Below are 16,844 nucleotides of genomic sequence, written 5' to 3'. Positions count from 1 at the left end.
TAGTTCTTGGAAGCTATAGGTAGGTGTAAAAGAGAGTTAACAAATAAAATCCAGTGAGAGTAGTAGAGTAGGAAATCTCAGATAGTAAAAACTGTTTCATTACAGTTATCCTATTGAACGGTCTGCAGGACGGACTAACGAAAAGGACAACCAAGACGGTCTCTTCTCTTCTCTGTTTGTTGTTTTATCCAATATACCCCTTCCCCCCCCAAGGTAATAATTTGGAGTCTCGTTTCAAACCGAGCTCCGGATTGTTGTCAAGGTGGATTTGGGACAAGGCATCTCTGTTCCTGTGCGACAAAACAAAAGCGTATTTAAGAGTCTGACAGAGTGAAGTGCCCACGTTGCACTAAGCACCCGAGCAGAGATGGCTGAGGGAATAGATGTCCAGAGTTTAGGAGTAATTCTAGATACAATTCAAAAAGAGTTGAGCGCAGTTAGGGAAGAAAATCAAAACCTTAAGGCAGAGATAGTTAGCTCCAGAAAAGAAACTGCAGAACTGGCACAAAGACTTAGACAACCATTTAGTTCAGGTCAAGACACTTCAGGCTCCTTATCAGAGAGTTCGAGTAGGGACACCACTCAAGTAATCCATTCCTTATCTCCAGTCATTCCTCTAGCAGCCCCAGAACGGTTTCGCGGTGACCCTCAAAAGGCGCAAATATTTATTACACGGTGTTCACTACATTTCCTATGTCGCCCTTCAATTTTCCCTGACGCACAGTCTAGAGTCGCTTTCGTGTTATCGTATCTCAGTGGAGATGCAGCGTCTTGGTCGCTACATTTCATAACAAAAAATTATCCAAACTTGCGGAATTACGAAGAATTCAAACAGGAATTTCTTCGAATCTTCGACCGAAGAAGAATATCACAGGCGGTGGACAACAAATTACTTGACTTAAGACAAGGAAATCGAGATGTGGTTTCCTATCTGGCACAATTCAATAAACTAGTGGTGGAGACTAACTGGCCTGAGAGCAAGAGAGCGGCAGTCTTCTATCGAGGGTTGAAAGACGAGCTGAAAGATGTGCTAGCTGGAATACCAAACAGACCAACAGAGATTTCAGCATTGGTGGACCTGGTGTTGGAAATAGATTTTCGACAAGGAGAGAGAAAGGGAGAGAAAAGAAAAGACTTTAGACCAACCGTTCCAAGATTCGACAGAGTCAGATCTGAGAACAATCGGGGAATTGATGGAGAATCTGTTCCGGAGCCAATGCAAATTGGAACCATACGTGGTCCTTTGACAAAAGAGGAAAAAGAAAAAAGACGGTCAGGTAACCTGTGCATGTACTGTGGATCTGGGGGCCATTTCGTTAGGAATTGTCCAAAGAAACCCAAAACAATATTCAAGCCGAAGGAAAACTGATTGCACCACCTGTTGGAGGAGTTGGACAGGTGGGTGCGATTCAAGAACAAACTCCCAAGGAGCATAGGGTAGCAAATACCTTGCAGTACGCAGCACCACATTTAATTTTGTCAATGGAAATTAGATTCTGAAACAAGACTTTTACAGACGTTTCGGTTATGATTGATTCAGGAGCCACAGGAAACTTTTGTGATTTGAAGTTTGCCAGTAAGGCTGGAATACAATCAATCAAGAAATTCAAGAGTGAACCCGTCAGAGCGGTTGATGGAACTAACTTATCTTCAGGTCCAATTGTGAGCCACACAGAGATAATTCACCTTATTTCCAGTGATGGGCATGCAGAAAGAATCTAATTTAACTTGATCGATGCTCCTCAATTCGAATTGATACTTGGTCTACCTTGGCTCACTGAGCATAATCCCAAGATTGATTGGTGTGCAAGAACCATACAAATGAATTCAAGTTATTGCTTGGAAAATTGCTTTGTGAATCACGAAAGAATTCGAGAATCAAATCCAGCCTATTCACTGTGTCAGAATGGTGAGACGATATGCGTCATCGATGCTCAAGAGATACCAGAAGAGTACAAGGAGTTTGAAGAAGTGTTCAATGAGGTGGAGGCAGAACAACTTCCGCCCCACCGAGTTTATGATTGTAAGATAGAAATTAAACCAGGTTCGAATCTGCCTTGCAGTAGAGTGTACGCCCTGACGGAAAAAGAACACCAGCATCTGAAGGAGTACTTGGACAAATACCTAGCTAACGGTTTTATTCGGCCGTCGCAATCCCCTGTGTCATCGTCCTTATTTTTCGTGCTGAACAAGGAGGGGAATTTGCGAACGTGCATCGATTATAAAGCTATAAACAAAATAACCAAGAAGAATCGGTATCCATTACCTCTAATTTCAGTGTTGCTAGACCAGGTCAAAGGAGCTTAGATATTTACAAAACTCGACCTGAGAGGGGCCTACCACCTGGTAAGGAAGCGTGAAGGCGATGAGTGGAAGCCCACCTTTCGGACAAAATTTGGACTGTTCGAATACCAGGTTATGCCATATGGACTTTGTAACGCCCCAGCTGCTTTCCAGCATTTCATAAATGATGTTTTAAAGGAGTACATCGATCAATGTGCAATTGTATACATTGACGATATTCTAATTTATTCTACAGATACGGAGAAACATCGAGATCAGGTCAAAGGGGTCCTCAGCAAATTAAAAGAACATCGGCTATTTGTGAAGCTGGAAAAATGTGCATTCCATGTCTCAAAGGTAGAGTTTTTGGGATTCATCATTTCTCCTAATGGGATACTAATGGACAAGAAGAAGATTGAAGCAGTGGTTGGTTGGAAGTCACCAGCGAGTGTCAAAGAGGTTCAGAGCTTTATAGGCTTTGCAAATTTCTATCGAAGATTCATTAGTGAATTTTCACGAAAAACTCTACCCCTCACTAAACTGCTGAAGAAAGGAATTCAGTTTGAATGGTCAAAAGAGGCGGAAGAAGCGTTTGAAGCCCTAAAACAGGACTTCACTTCACAATTCTAATGCATCCGGATCCCTCGGAACCTTTCCTTTGCCTCAGATCAAGCGGTGGGAGGAGTTTTATCTCAATGGAACAAGGTGACTGGGCAACTGCATCCAGTTGCCTGTAGGTCCAGAAAATTGAACCCTGCAGAAATCAACTATACCATCACGGAGAAGGAATTGTTGGCCATAAAGGACGCATTCAAGGAGTGGCGACACTATCTCATGGGAGCACAGCATCAAGTAACGGTGTTTATGGATCATCGTAATCTGAAATTTTTGAAAAAAGCAAGGACGCTTACTCCAAGACAGTTAAGGTGGTCATTGTATTTCGCAGACTACGACTTTGTGATCCCCTACAGGCCAGGAGCGCAAAACGGAAAGGCTGATGCCCTATCCCGGTTAGGCACAGAAAATTCTAAGACTCCTGCAGAAAACCAATCGATCATCCCGAGTGACAAGATTATTGGAACACGACCTCGATTAATCTGGAAAAGAGTATCTCCGAAGTGATGGATTCTGAAGCCATGCTTCATTGGGCGAAAAAGAAAGAAGGAAGGAGCATCATTCGTCAATTGCCTTACTTTCGGGAAACCTTATTCATTCCCACTAAAGAGTTGCAGCGACAAGTCATGCAAGAAGGTCACGAAGATAAACTGGCAGGACATAAGGTGGAGACGAAGACAAAAGAACTAATTAAGAGACACTATTGGTGGCCTGAGATGTCTAAAGACATAGAGGACTATGTGAAGACTTGTGAGATTTGTGCTCAGGGAAAATCTGAACGGCAATCCCCGAAGGGTCTGCTTCAGCCTTTGCCTACACCACCTTACCCCTGGCACACTGTAACCTTAGACCTTATCACAGATTTACCACTTAGTCAAGGATACAACACAATATTGGTGGTAGTCGATTCTCTCACCAAAATGACACACTTTATTGCCTTAAAGAGTATTCCAAATGCAAAACAATTAGCCAATCATTTCAGTACAAAGGTAGTGAGAATACATGGCATCTCTAAGATTACAATCTCAGACAGGGGAACCCAATTCCTTTCTCATTTTTGGAAATCGTTCATGGAGGGTTTAGGAACAAAAGTTAGGTACTCCACCAGTTATCATCCCGAAACAGATGGTCAGACTGAGAGGGTAAATCAAGAGTTGGAACAATATCTCAGGTTGTTTCTTTTGAAACAAGAAGGGAATTGGTCTGATTATTTGTGGGCAGCTGAGTTTGCCCATAATGATGCAAAAAACGTCTCAACTGGGTTTTCCCCGTTCTATATGAATTACGGTAGACACCCAAACTCAACGATCAGACAAACCGAAATATCAGTTCCAGCTGTTGAGGAAATAGTGACCCATCTAGAACAGGTTCATCAGAGTACTAAAGAAAATCTTGAACTAGCGAAGGAAAGGTATAAAACCTATGCCGACAGGAAAAGGAGAGAGGGACCTCCAATCGAAAAAGGGGACCAAGTCTGGTTGAGTACAAAAAATCTGAGATTAAAAGGGAACCGAAAATTCCAGCCCAGATTCATAGGTCCTTTTCCAGTGGAAGAAAAAATAAGTCAAGTGACTTTTCGAATTACCCTGCCACCTAAGCTAAGAATCCATCCAGTCTTTCATGTATCCTTGTTGAAGAAGGCTTCAGTAAATTTACGAAAGACCTTGCCTCTAAAAGCTGTTCAGGTCGAAGACGGAATAGAGTTTGAGGTGAAAGAAATGTTAGACTCTAAGTGGTCTAAAGGACAGCTATACTATCTGGTGGACTGGAAGGGCTATGGCCCAGAGGAGCGATCTTGGGAAAAAGACGAAGATGTTCATGCTCCCGGGCTACTAAAACAATTTCACCAACAATTCCCTACCAAGCCGAGACAGAAGGAATCTACCTTGTTGGGGGGTACTGTCAGGACCCACAGATCTCAGGTAGCTTCAATCATCCATGGAGGGTGCAATTGTAGGAGAATTAGATCAGCAGGAGGTTCTTGGTCCAAGTTAACACGGAACCAGCATTTTAGAATGACCGCCGGTTGCGAACTCGAGTTAGCGGTCTAGTCGTCCAGAGAATCGTCACCGGAGTTCAGGTGAGGCGTGCGCTGGATTCGAGCTGCACACTTCACCGCGGTTCTTACCTGAGGAGGAAGCGTGTTTTGGACTCCGGAGTATTTCAGTCAGAATTTGTTTTCTTGGAAGCGTTAGGCGAGTGTATTCGTCTCGCTAACGCAGAGTCAAGAGAAGTAGTTGCCAGCTGGGTGTTTTCCACGAAGTTCGTCATCTTGAAGGATGTTTTCCAAAGAAGTCTGCAGTCGGTTATCTGTGAAGAGATAACGACAAAACCAGAGCTAAGTCACATATTTTTTTTTTTTTTTTTTTTTTTGGTAGACCTTTATTGCACATTACGAATAAACACAGCGGTGCGCCTACAACCCACTGGCAGGGCCGGCCGCAATTAGTGTTCCATACAGTCACAGTGGTTCTCAATAACATACATCATCATTACAAGTGCAGTTCCAGACTGAGATCCTGTAGGCACCATATATGTTCCAATTGCAATGATCAAAGAACACGTTGATAGCGGCCGTATAGCCCTTATGTGATCTCGGTCTAATTTTTTCCGATTTTGCAGAACAAAGTCAACCGACTAACAATCTAAACCCCCCCCCACCCCTCCCAATCCTGGTCTTAGTGAGCCTTACGGTCCGGACACATACACCGCTCAAGGGTTAGCTGTTGCAGGAAACGGCACAGTGTGCATGGAGAGATTAGGCATCGTAACGCAATTCTTACATCATACACTCGGATCACAGCAAGATAGCAGAAGGCAGCCCATTCTGGTCAACCTCCCATAGCAAATGTACAGAACATACCGAGCACAACAGCACGAGCACAATTCACGACGCATTCATCACCACCGCTTTCGAGCAACACTCAATCAGATACATGATCTTCTCCCAGCAATTCAGTGGTCGTATTCCTCTCACTATCCGAGTCCTCCAGAGACAAGACGTAAAGCGTAAACGGAGCCCATATGTCTTGCGGGCGTGATCTCTCCGGCAGACCCTCATAATAACAATGCAGCTGGTCTCTACAGTAAGCCATATCCTTCAGCCAGAGCTGCACGTCTGGTGCCCTCCTCCCCCCCCATCCCATAGCGACTCTCCTCTTGGCTAATTGTAGCGCCAGTACCACTAGACGTCGTGATTGTGCTGCCACCCCAGAGGCTATACCCAACAGACAAAGACGCACATCAAGCTTAACCTCAGTTGAAGTCATAACCGTCAGACACTCAGTCACCGCCCTCCAGAAGTCATACACTCGCGAGCACCCCCAGGCCAGATGTATAAAGTCAGCATCATCCTCACTGCATCTCACGCACCGAGCAGCAGTTCGAAGCCCATACCTCACTAGTTGAATTGGTGTGTAGTACCACTGATGCAGAAATTTATAATGCAAAAGACGGAAGTTTCCGTTTATCACATATCCTCCCGTCATGTTACAACACTCACGCCATTCTTCATCACTAAGAGGGTCTGGAAGACTTCTATCCCACCGCGCTCTTGCCAGTTCCGCCCCCCCTCCCTCATCCTCCTGCGCAGCCTTATACAGTTTAGAGACCAATTTAGCCCTGTCCTTAGCTGTGTAGAGCAACTGCAATGCCCCGAGTGTCGGTGGCTCCTCCGGATACGTTGGATACAAATCTTTTATCGCAGCCCGCAGCCGGGCATAAATAAAAGTAGGCATGCACGTGTTGGTCGATCCAGCCGTCATGGCCTGTAAGGAGAGAAAGGACGCCCCTGGAAAAAGGTCCCCCATGGATTGCAATCCGGCTTCCCTCAAAACTTGTAACCCTCCAATCTCACCGGTTACCGAGACATCAGAGTGGTAAAGTAGCGGCATAGCCGGTGCATACAACGGCAGGCGGGCCGCCCGTCGACCAAGGGGTTCCCAAGCTGTCGCCGTGATCCGCACTGTGTCTATCTCTCCCTTCTCAAAAACCGAATGTTTGTTAACAACCATGGCCCTCAGCGGATACGGCAGAACCGCACTCGCCTCAAGCGCCACATGCGGGGTGTATGGCGGAGCGTGCAACCAATAACTCGCAAAGTGCGCCTGTGCGCAGAGATAACACAGCCTCATGTCCGGCAGGGCGAACCCCCCCAGCGCATACGGTTTGGTCAGCACCTCCCAAGTCACTCTCGGTTTCTTGCCAGCCCATGTGAGAGTTATCAGAAGCGATCTAATCCTTGCAAAGAAATGCGACTTCAACAGAATAGGAATGTTAATGAAAAGGTAGAGAAATTTCGGTAACACCACCATTTTAATTAAGGATATTCGGTCCGCTAGAGTCAATGGGAGACGAGTCCAGCGCGCTACTTGATCTTCTAGCTTAGATATAGCAACTCCATAGTTGGCCCGGACGACTTCCTGGCAGTCCCTATGCACCCAGACGCCCAGATACCGAACTGACTCCGTTGCCCATTCCAGGGGGAATTCTAGCGGGGTCTGACGAGTTGCCTCTGTGAGCGGCACAATCACAGACTTGTCCCAATTTATAGTGAGTCCGGAGTGATGACCAAACTTAATGAATTCGCGTAAGATGTTCTCCAGGTGGAGGGCCGGTTCCCTAACGTACAGGACCATGTCATCCGCGTACATTGATACCGCCAGAGATCTGAGCGGGAATTTCAATGCAGCTGCAGCGTACCGTTGCCGCAACACACAGGCCAGAGGTTCCATCATGATGGCAAACAGTAACGGAGACAAAGGGCATCCCTGTCTCGTCCCCCTCTGTATCGGGAACGAGGAAGATACGTGTCCGTTGACCCTGACTCTCGCCGTGGGTGCAGTATATAAGAGGGCAATTAGTGACGTGAAGAAGAACGGCACCCCCATCCGGTGCAGTACAGCCATCATGTACTTCCACGCCACTGAATCGAAGGCCTTAGCCGCATCCAGCATGACCGCGGCTGCAGCCAGTTCTGGTTTAAGCAGATGCAGTACAGCAAAGAGTGTTCTTAAATTATGTGTAGTGGATCTAAGTGGTATGAAACCCGATTGGTCCGGTAAGACCATAACAGGTAGCAGTAAACGCAATCTTGTGGCCAGGATTTTCGCGATTATCTTTACATCAGTATTCATAAGTGAAAGGGGACGGTACGAGTCGCACTTATCAGGCGGTTTCCCCGGTTTAGGCAGTGCCACCAGCAGTGCCTCCCTCATGGTTGCCGGCAATTGTCCGCAGTCAAACGCTTCTTCCAACACCTGTGCCAGCTGCGGGATCAGTAAATCTGCATATGTTTTATAAAATTCGGAGGGCAAGCCATCCGTACCAGCCGCCTTACCACTAGGGAGGGCCGCTATTGCGTCCCCAAATTCGGCCTCAGTGATGTGATGCATAAGGAATTCCTGCTGTCCCCTAGATAGCCACACCAAGGCTACGTCTTCCAAATATTGATTCACTTCTACCTCATCAGCCGTGTCCCTATGTTCATAGAGTTGCGCATAATGTTTGGAGAAGCAGGCCAGTATACCCTCCGTGCTAGTCACCACGTTCCCATGATCCTCAATCTCCTGCACTGTGCAGTGACGCGCCCATGGATCCCTGATCCGATCTGCCAGGCCCTTTCCTGGTCTACCCCCTTCGCCGTAATACCTAGCTGTAGCCTTCTTTGAGAGGAATTTCACCTCCTGCTCCGCCAGATCGTTATATTCGTCCACCTTTGTTCGAATGTCAGCAAGGATCGTGCCATCTCCCCCCTCTTCCAGTTGCCGCTCCAGAATCAGTAACTCTCTTTCCAACCTTGTCATGGAACCCCTAATGGACGTGAGCACCCCTGACCTCAGCCCTATACACGCACCCCTCACCGTCACCTTGAAGGCCTCCCAGACTGTCCCCATTCTGTCTACAGTCCCCACTTTGTTCGTAAAAAACTCCTCGATTATCTGCCTCAATCTCTCAGACAACACCTGATCCGTCAGCACCCCAGAGGAAAGTCGCCAGGTGAAAGGAGTGGGGGCATGCGATGGGAGCTGCAGCACCAGTGTGACGGGCGCATGATCAGAGATAGTACGAGGCAGATGTTCAGCACCCACCACCCAACCGCTGACATCTCGGGTCGTTAGCCAGTAATCCAATCGCGACCATGTATCATGCGCTGAGGTGTAGCAGGTGCCCTCCCGCTTGGTCGGATTGCGTAGCCTCCACACATCCAGCAGCCGCAACCCATCCATACCCTCACACACCGCATCCACTGCCCTCTTACGTACAGGAAGTCTGTCTTGTTTCCTATCTAGATCCGAATCCAGTGTGACGTTCCAGTCCCCCCCACAAATGACAGCCGATGGTGCAAGCAAATAAAGCTTGTTCCAGAGAGTTACATAAAAATCAGGGTCGTCCACATTTGGCCCATAGACGTTGAGTAGAGTTATCAGTGTGCCGCACAATTTACCCTGCACTATGATGTATCTACCATCTAGGTCTATGTCTTCATGTATAACTTCAAATGGTACATTCCTCTTTATCAGAATCATCACCCCTCTTGCATAGGAAGAGTATTTCGTAGCCAGTCTCACCCCCGCCCATTGTTTGCCCACCATTTCGGCCGCCTTGCCCTGAAGGTGCGTTTCCTGAAGGAACGCCACCTGCGCGCCATGTCTATTCAAAAAGGCAAGCATTTGTCTAGTCTTTTGCGGCCTATTGAGTCCCCGCACATAACAAGTAATGCATTTGATTTTACCCCCCCTCTCCATAACACCAATCCCGCAATCCACCCTCAATGCAATAGGCTTTCCCCAGCTCCCCTCTCGGAGGCCCGTCCACCACAACCATCAGCACAGAAATGACATAAGACCCTCCAATGCGGAGGCCGAACCAGAACCAAAAATTCCAAGCACAGTCTATCAGCATCATAGGTCTCACTGCCCTGACCAGGAAAGATAACAGTCCCCCAACATCCCCCAAAGATCCAACCCCCATCCCGCCACCCACTTCGGCGTACCCAATGTGCCAAAGCAACCCCATTGTCCCCCCTTCCACAAACCCCAACAATACCAACAACTGCGTGTGGGGATCTCCCATCCTGGGGGGCGTAGTGGCACTCCACTCCCGCCAGGAATTGACGAGAGCGTAGACCTAACACTAGAACTACATCCCCATGCCTGCAGCCCCATTTCGTGAATATATACAGTAACAGACAATCGAGTAAACCTCAGTACATTGTTAGAGTAGCCCCCGCCCGGGTCCACAGCGAATATATCAGAACTTGCAGGCAAAAGCGCATTGCATGCGCACCGCAGCACGTGTACATAGCGCGCAAACCCAGCGGACCGCAGCCCGGCCCTGCACTGCACTCTCGGGTGAAATGACCTAGTAAAAAGCAGCGCCTCACATTCCACTAAGTCCCCATCAGTTATTGTGTCCCTCCATCCACAGTGTACATATACGCTTAACAGGGCAAAGCAGACCCCAGTGGCCTAGAAGCTATAACAGCCCGAGCAACAGTGCAGGTGACATAACGCAGTAGCTCGCATCAATTCCCCCTCCACAGTCAACAGCACATTTCAGATCAGGCGGCCTCTTCCTGCCCGCCATCGTCATCGTCCCGGCGGTCCCTCGGCTCCCTAGCTCTCTTTTTCAGTTTTTTGGCGTAGTCCATGGCCGCCTTTGGGGAGGAAAATATCTTATTGTCCGCAGGAGGTCCGATCCGCAGGCGTGCCGGGTAAAGCATGGCATATGCTACGTCTTCAGTTCGCAGCATCTGTTTCACCGCAGCAAATTCTTTTCGAGCCGTCTGCACCGCCATGGTGAAGTCAGGGTAGAACTCGAGTTTGTTGCCCTGGTACTCAATAGAACCTTTTTCCCTCGCAAGCCGAAGAATAGTATCTCGGTCCCTGTAGTTTAGTACCCTGGCTACAATCGGCCGCGGTGGTGCCCCAGGCGGAGGCCGTTTGGCAAGAGAGCGATGGGCCCGCTCCACTATAAAGACTCTGGACAGTTGGTCAGCCCCAAATATATCAATAATCATGCGCTCCATGTAGTCTTCCATACGGCCCACATTTGTGGATTCCGGCAGGCCCGTGACCCTTACGTTGTTCCTTCTGGACCTCCCTTCCAACTCCTCGTTTTTGGCCTGTATGACCGCCAACACCCTCTCCATACTGAACACTTTAGAAGAGACTGTGGCCAGCCCATCCTCCGTGGCAGATACTCTCTGTTCCACCTCCCCCATGCGTTCGTTTTGGCGGTCGAATTGTGTCGCCATTTGATCGAGGCGGTGATTGACTGATTCCATGGTGCCCTCTATTGATTGTAAGGTCTTTTGCATGGCCACCAGGGTGGATTCCAAGTTCGGGGCGCCCCCTACAGCCCCCCCCTGATCAGAGTCAGCAGGCGCCTGGGAAGAGGTGTGCGCATTTTTTTTGTTCGCTTCAAACGTTATTTTAGGCTGATTCCTGTCTGTCCTGCCCATGGTGGCGGTTAGTTCAGCCCAAGAAGAGGCGCCAAGCAGCAATGCAGTTATTCCAGGCTATGCCCACGGTTCAGGTCCAGAACACACAGGTACCGCCTCGTGCTATTTCCAGCCCACAGCAGTGCTCTTCAGTATAGCGCTGGTAGAGAGAGCAGAAGCGCACCTCGTCGCAATCACAGGCACTCCACAGCACTATATGTCCACAGCCAGCACAGCTTCCAATGACTTGGAACAGAGCACCACAAACACGGGCACAGTCCGCAGCTACTGTCGATGAGGCTCCTGTTTAAGGCCAATGCCTCCCGATCTGAATGTCTGCCCCTTGAAATGGCGGATGCGCTTCAGGTCGCCAGCCCTCTAGTGCAGCATATGACCTTAGCGGTTCTGTATCTTTCAAGGCAAATCACCGCCGCAGCCCCAGGCGATTGGACTCACTCCTCAGGGTCGCTGCTCTGCCATCGCTACGCGCCGTGGTCCCTCCGCCCTGCCCCCGCCAGCCTCAGCTCGCGCGGCGCGGCCCAACCATGCCCGGCGCCACCTCCGCAGCCCCGGGCTTGCGTAGCGCCCCGCCCCACTCACCAACGCCGGCGGGTCGGGTCCAGGCCGCTCGCCGCTCCGCCACCACTCCGGAGTTGCTCCGCTGTCATACACCGCCGCAGTCGCACCTCCGCAGTCCGCCGACTCCACGCCTCTGGGACAGCGCACACAGGAGGTATCGGAGTCCTCAGGTCGGGCGGCAGCGGGACGTCTTCTCCACGAGGCCACCAGTCTGCACCCGCGCGATCGCGGCTCAGAGCGTCTCAACCCCCAGGGGCTCTCCGTGTCACCTCAGGCGCCAGAAAGAAGCGTCGCATCTGATCCCCGATATCAGTGGGGTCCTCACAGCTTCCTCACAGGGTGCAGGCACGAGATATTTCAGGATAAATGGGCGAATATGACTAGGTCTGGACAGAGCCTCACGTAAATGCGGCCATCTTGTCCGGCGCCCTCTAGCGCCCCCCAGCTAAGTCACATATTCGCAAAGAATGCTAGAACATTACATCACATAGAATAATTTGATACACTTACCTTGTATGCAACGAAATAACTCGCATAGAAATACTTTCTTGAAAAGGTTGAACAGAAATACTGGATTCATTCTAGGGGAAAGAAAAGAGAAGCAAGGCATCAGTGATTTGATATGAACTAGAATAACTAAACCAAAAAAGAATAAGGAAGAAAAGCATACACAAGAGAGCAGAGAAAATACAGTTCAGCTTGATAATTAATTAAGTGAGTAAAGGGAATAATAAGAGAATATAAAAGGGGTCAAGGTGTAGCTAACAGCGTGATAACAACTGTTAATTGATATCAGGCAGAACGAGGAGGAAAAAAAAATAACTAGGAAGAAGACTAACACACACGTCAAAAAATTATAAGTGAGTAAAGAAAGCATTAGAGAATAATAAGGGTCAGGAGGTCTTGTTAAGAGCGAATTAATGAATGTTATTTTAAATGCGCAGACTTGAAAACCTAGAGAAGAGAGAAGAACATAGAAAGACAAGGAGTGCGTCACTATTCCGCTGTGAAGACTTAACAGAGGCTACAAGTGATGAAAACCAGTCTAATGTAAACTAGAGAGAGGCTAGTTCTTGGAAGCTATAGGTAGGTGTAAAAGAGAGTTAACAAATAAAATCTAGTGAGAGTAGTAGAGTAGGAAATCTCAGATAGTAGTATCAGTTTCATTACAGGTATCCTATCGAACGGTCTGCAGGACGGACTGACGAAAAGGACAACCAAGACGGTCTCTTCTCTTCTCCGTTTGTTGTTTTATCCAATATACCCCTTCCCCCCAAGGTAATATTTTGGAGTCTCGTTTCAAACCGAGCTCCGGATTGTTGTCAGGGTGGATTTGGGACAAGGCATCTCTGTTCCTGTGCTACAAAACAAAAGCGTATTTAAGAGTCTGACACACGGTCATAAGTAGAAGGCAAAATATAGTATACAAAGACATAACCAGTAAAAGAAATACAATGAATAGTCATAGAGTTCGCATGAATTTAGCCATGAGGATAGCTTTCACTTCTTTTTTGTAGGAGGCAGTGGAAGGGTTCATTCTTGTTTCACAGGGCAAAGCATTCCACATCCTCAGAGTCATACCAGAAAATGACTGGTTATACGGTTTTTTTTTATGGCAAAATGTTGAGGTTGGAGGAGAAGAGTCTTGGCACTCCTGGAGGCTCTGCTGCCCACAGAGAGCACCAGTTTCTGAGCTAGGTATTGTGGGGCGTTATGGTAGAGGGCCTTGTGCGTCATACAAGCGATTTTTAGACGAATTCTGGCTTCAAACGGTAACCAGTTAAGGGCTCTCAGGTCTGGAGATATGTGAGCATTTCTCTTAAAGTCTGTGATGAGTCTCGCAGCTGAGTTGATTGTGGCTCTTAGCAGGGCTATTGATGACCTTGGAAGGCCGCATAAGGTTACTGCTCCATATTCCACACTGGGGATTACTAGGCCTTGAACTGCTTGTTTGAAATCGTATGCGGGTATAAACGGTTTCAGTTTTCGCAGGGTCTTTAGGTGGAAGTTGGCTCCTTTTGTTGAGGCGCTAAGGTGTTTCTGCATCTTGAAGTTACTGTCCAGCGTTACCCCTAGAGATTTCACTGAGCTGACTATGAGTGGTTGTCAATTGAGAGCTGTTAGGTGCTTCATACAATCCAGGATGGTGTTAGTTTTGTTAGGGGGAAGCGATTAAAAATAATTCCATTTTGAGGGAGTTAAGTTTCAGAAGGTTTTCGGGCAGTCAAGTTTGGGTTTTTTGTAGTGTGGTGTTGAGCGATTTGATGTCCTCCAATGAGTGTATCTTGATGTATATTTGGGTGTTGTTGGCATACATGTGGAAGTGTATCTTGGTGAGTCTGAGGAGATCAGTAAGAGGTTCCATGAAAAGGTTGAACAATGTGGGTGAGAGGGAGGAGCCTTGTGGAACTCCTAATGTGACTGGAATGGGGTTGGACAGGGATTGAATGACCTTGAGTCTTTGGGATCTATTTTGGAGGAAAGAGGCGAACCAGTTAAATACATTTCCAGACATACCCATTCTGTGTTTCAGGAGATCAAGCAGGTTGTCGTGTTTGACGGTGTCAAAAGCTGATGATAGGTTGAGTAAGATTAATAGACAGGCTTCATTTTGGTTTAGGATTTTGAGAGCGTTGTCTAATTCATGTGTCATGGCTGATTCGGTGCTGTGACCTCCTCTGAAGCCTGATTGAAATTGGTTCAACAAGTTGAATCGATCAATTTGACTGTTCAGCTGTATGTTAACGCATTTTTCCAGGAGTTTGGCTAACATGGGGATGTTAGATATCGGACTATAGTTATTAGGGCCCGAGGGTTCCGCAGTGGTTTTCTTTAGTATAGGCGAGACCTGCCCAGTTTTCAGGATGTCTGGAATGGATCCTTGAAGGAGGGATGTGTTAAAGATCTTGGTCCAGCTGGGTAGTAGGAGAGGAATGAAGTTGTTTAGGAAGTTCGCAGGGAGCTGGTCAGTAAAGTGATTGGAGGGCTTCAGCGCGTTAAGCGTCTTTAATATGGTGTCTTCACTGTAAGTGTTGAAGTGGGACCAAATTGCATTATTTTTTAGTTTAAATAATGGGAGGTCATTAGCTAGGGCACCAGCCAGGGGCGGTGATGGGCTATTTTTCAAGCCGGAGATGGATATGAGGTCCTTGAGTAGATCTGATTTAATGGATTCTGTATTAGAGGCGAAGAAGGAAGCAAAGTCATAACAATTTGGTAGAGATATTGGGCTGGCATTGAGGATATTAGGCAGGCTCATAGTTTGGGCTTTGATATGGTCGAATAGTTTTTTGGGGCGGTTCTTGGCTAGGTCTAGTTGAAACCTGAAGAAATTGTTTTTGGATATTCTGATCTTTCTAAAGTAAGCGTTTTTGGATAGCCTCTGAAGTTTGAGGAGGTCAGTTGTGGGTGTATCTCTCCAGCGTCGTTCAATTACTCTAAGCGGTAGTCTGTCATCATTTAGCCTCCCACCATACCATGGTTTTGAGTCTTTTGAGGATGTTCTTTTCAGTTGCAGTGGGGCATTTTGTCTAGCAGGTTGTTCATGGAGTGAAAGTAGTGATTTGTCCGCCCCTGTACATCAGTCAGGTCTTCCGAGGGCAAAAAGGGTTTGAGTTAGCTAAGGCTGTAAGGTCAGATCCGACGTTTTTCTGGTTTCTCTTCTAGATCTTTATTCTTAGGGGTTGTGTAGGGGGTCGTTTAATGGTTTCCAGGACTTGGAAAGTAATGATGTGATGGTCAGACCAGTCGCATGGCAGTATCGAGTCGAGCTGTGTAGAGTCCGCTTTGGAGATGCTAGGTTGAGAGTTGCAACCTTGTCGTGTGTAGGGCTGTTACTCATTTGGTTGAGATTGAGGTCTGTGAGGAAGGCTTTGAGGCTGTTTACCCCGGAGTCATTCTGGTCGTCCCAGTGAAGGTTGAAGTCCCCCAAGAAAATTTGCTTAATATGTTGGTTGTCGTTAAATGCTAGAATGTCCATTAAGTGTTCTATGAAAGTGAGGTTATCTCCCGGAGGATGGTAGAAGGTGTTTAAGGAGCATATTTGTTTGTTGTTGTTGGCGATGTTTAAGCATAGGTATTCCCAAGATGATATGGCGGGGGCATTGGAGTTGGTCACTGTTAGGCTGATCTGGTGTATGCAGGCTATCCCACCGCCTGGCCTTTCGGTTCTGTCTAGTCTGGTGATGTCATAGTTAGGGAGTAGCAAGATGTCCATGATGGGAGTAGATATTTCATTTAGCCAGGTTTCTGTCAGGATCATAATGTTAGGTTTGTTCATAATAAGTAGGTCGGCTATATCAACTGCATGTCTAGAGGCGGACCAGCAGTTTAGGAGGATACAGCTTAGACGTGGCTGGGTGATTACTGTGGTGGGTTCGGCTGTGATGGGGATTCTAGTGAGGTTATTTTCAACAATGCCTCTGGAAATGAGTCTAGTGCCTCTGTGTGTGTTAATCGGAATAGATTGAATTTGGGAGTTTGATTGAGGGCTAACTGGTAGCCCCGCATTATGTGGAGGGTGTGGAATTTTAGTTTGCGAACTGAACATCATCTGCGCCATCTTGTCATCCATGTACTATATGCAGGGCAGCTACCTTAGGTACCATGGTCTCCCCGTTCACGATCGATCGCCAGCGCGCTCCCCTGACCCTGCGAGCATCCCCTACACACCCTGGCTGCCCCCGCTCTCACATGCGCAAGTCATAAACCCTCTCCTTCCGCATGACTCTGCCCTTGGGAGCTGCACCTGCGCCTGACCAACACTTCCATTCCTTTCATGAATACCTCTCCTTTGATGACCCCTTCCTCTGAGTCCGATTGTCCGCACGGGTCCCAGGTCATCACCTAGCCGGGGGATACAGTTTATTGCCCCCCTTTTGTATGGAGTCGCTCCTCTTCAAAGGAGCTACTATTGATCATGGCC

Source organism: Lissotriton vulgaris, chromosome 2_1 (assembly GCF_964263255.1).
Source record: "Lissotriton vulgaris chromosome 2_1, aLisVul1.2, whole genome shotgun sequence".
Lineage (NCBI taxonomy): Eukaryota > Metazoa > Chordata > Amphibia > Caudata > Salamandridae > Lissotriton > Lissotriton vulgaris.
This window is presented reverse-complemented; position numbering follows the sequence as displayed.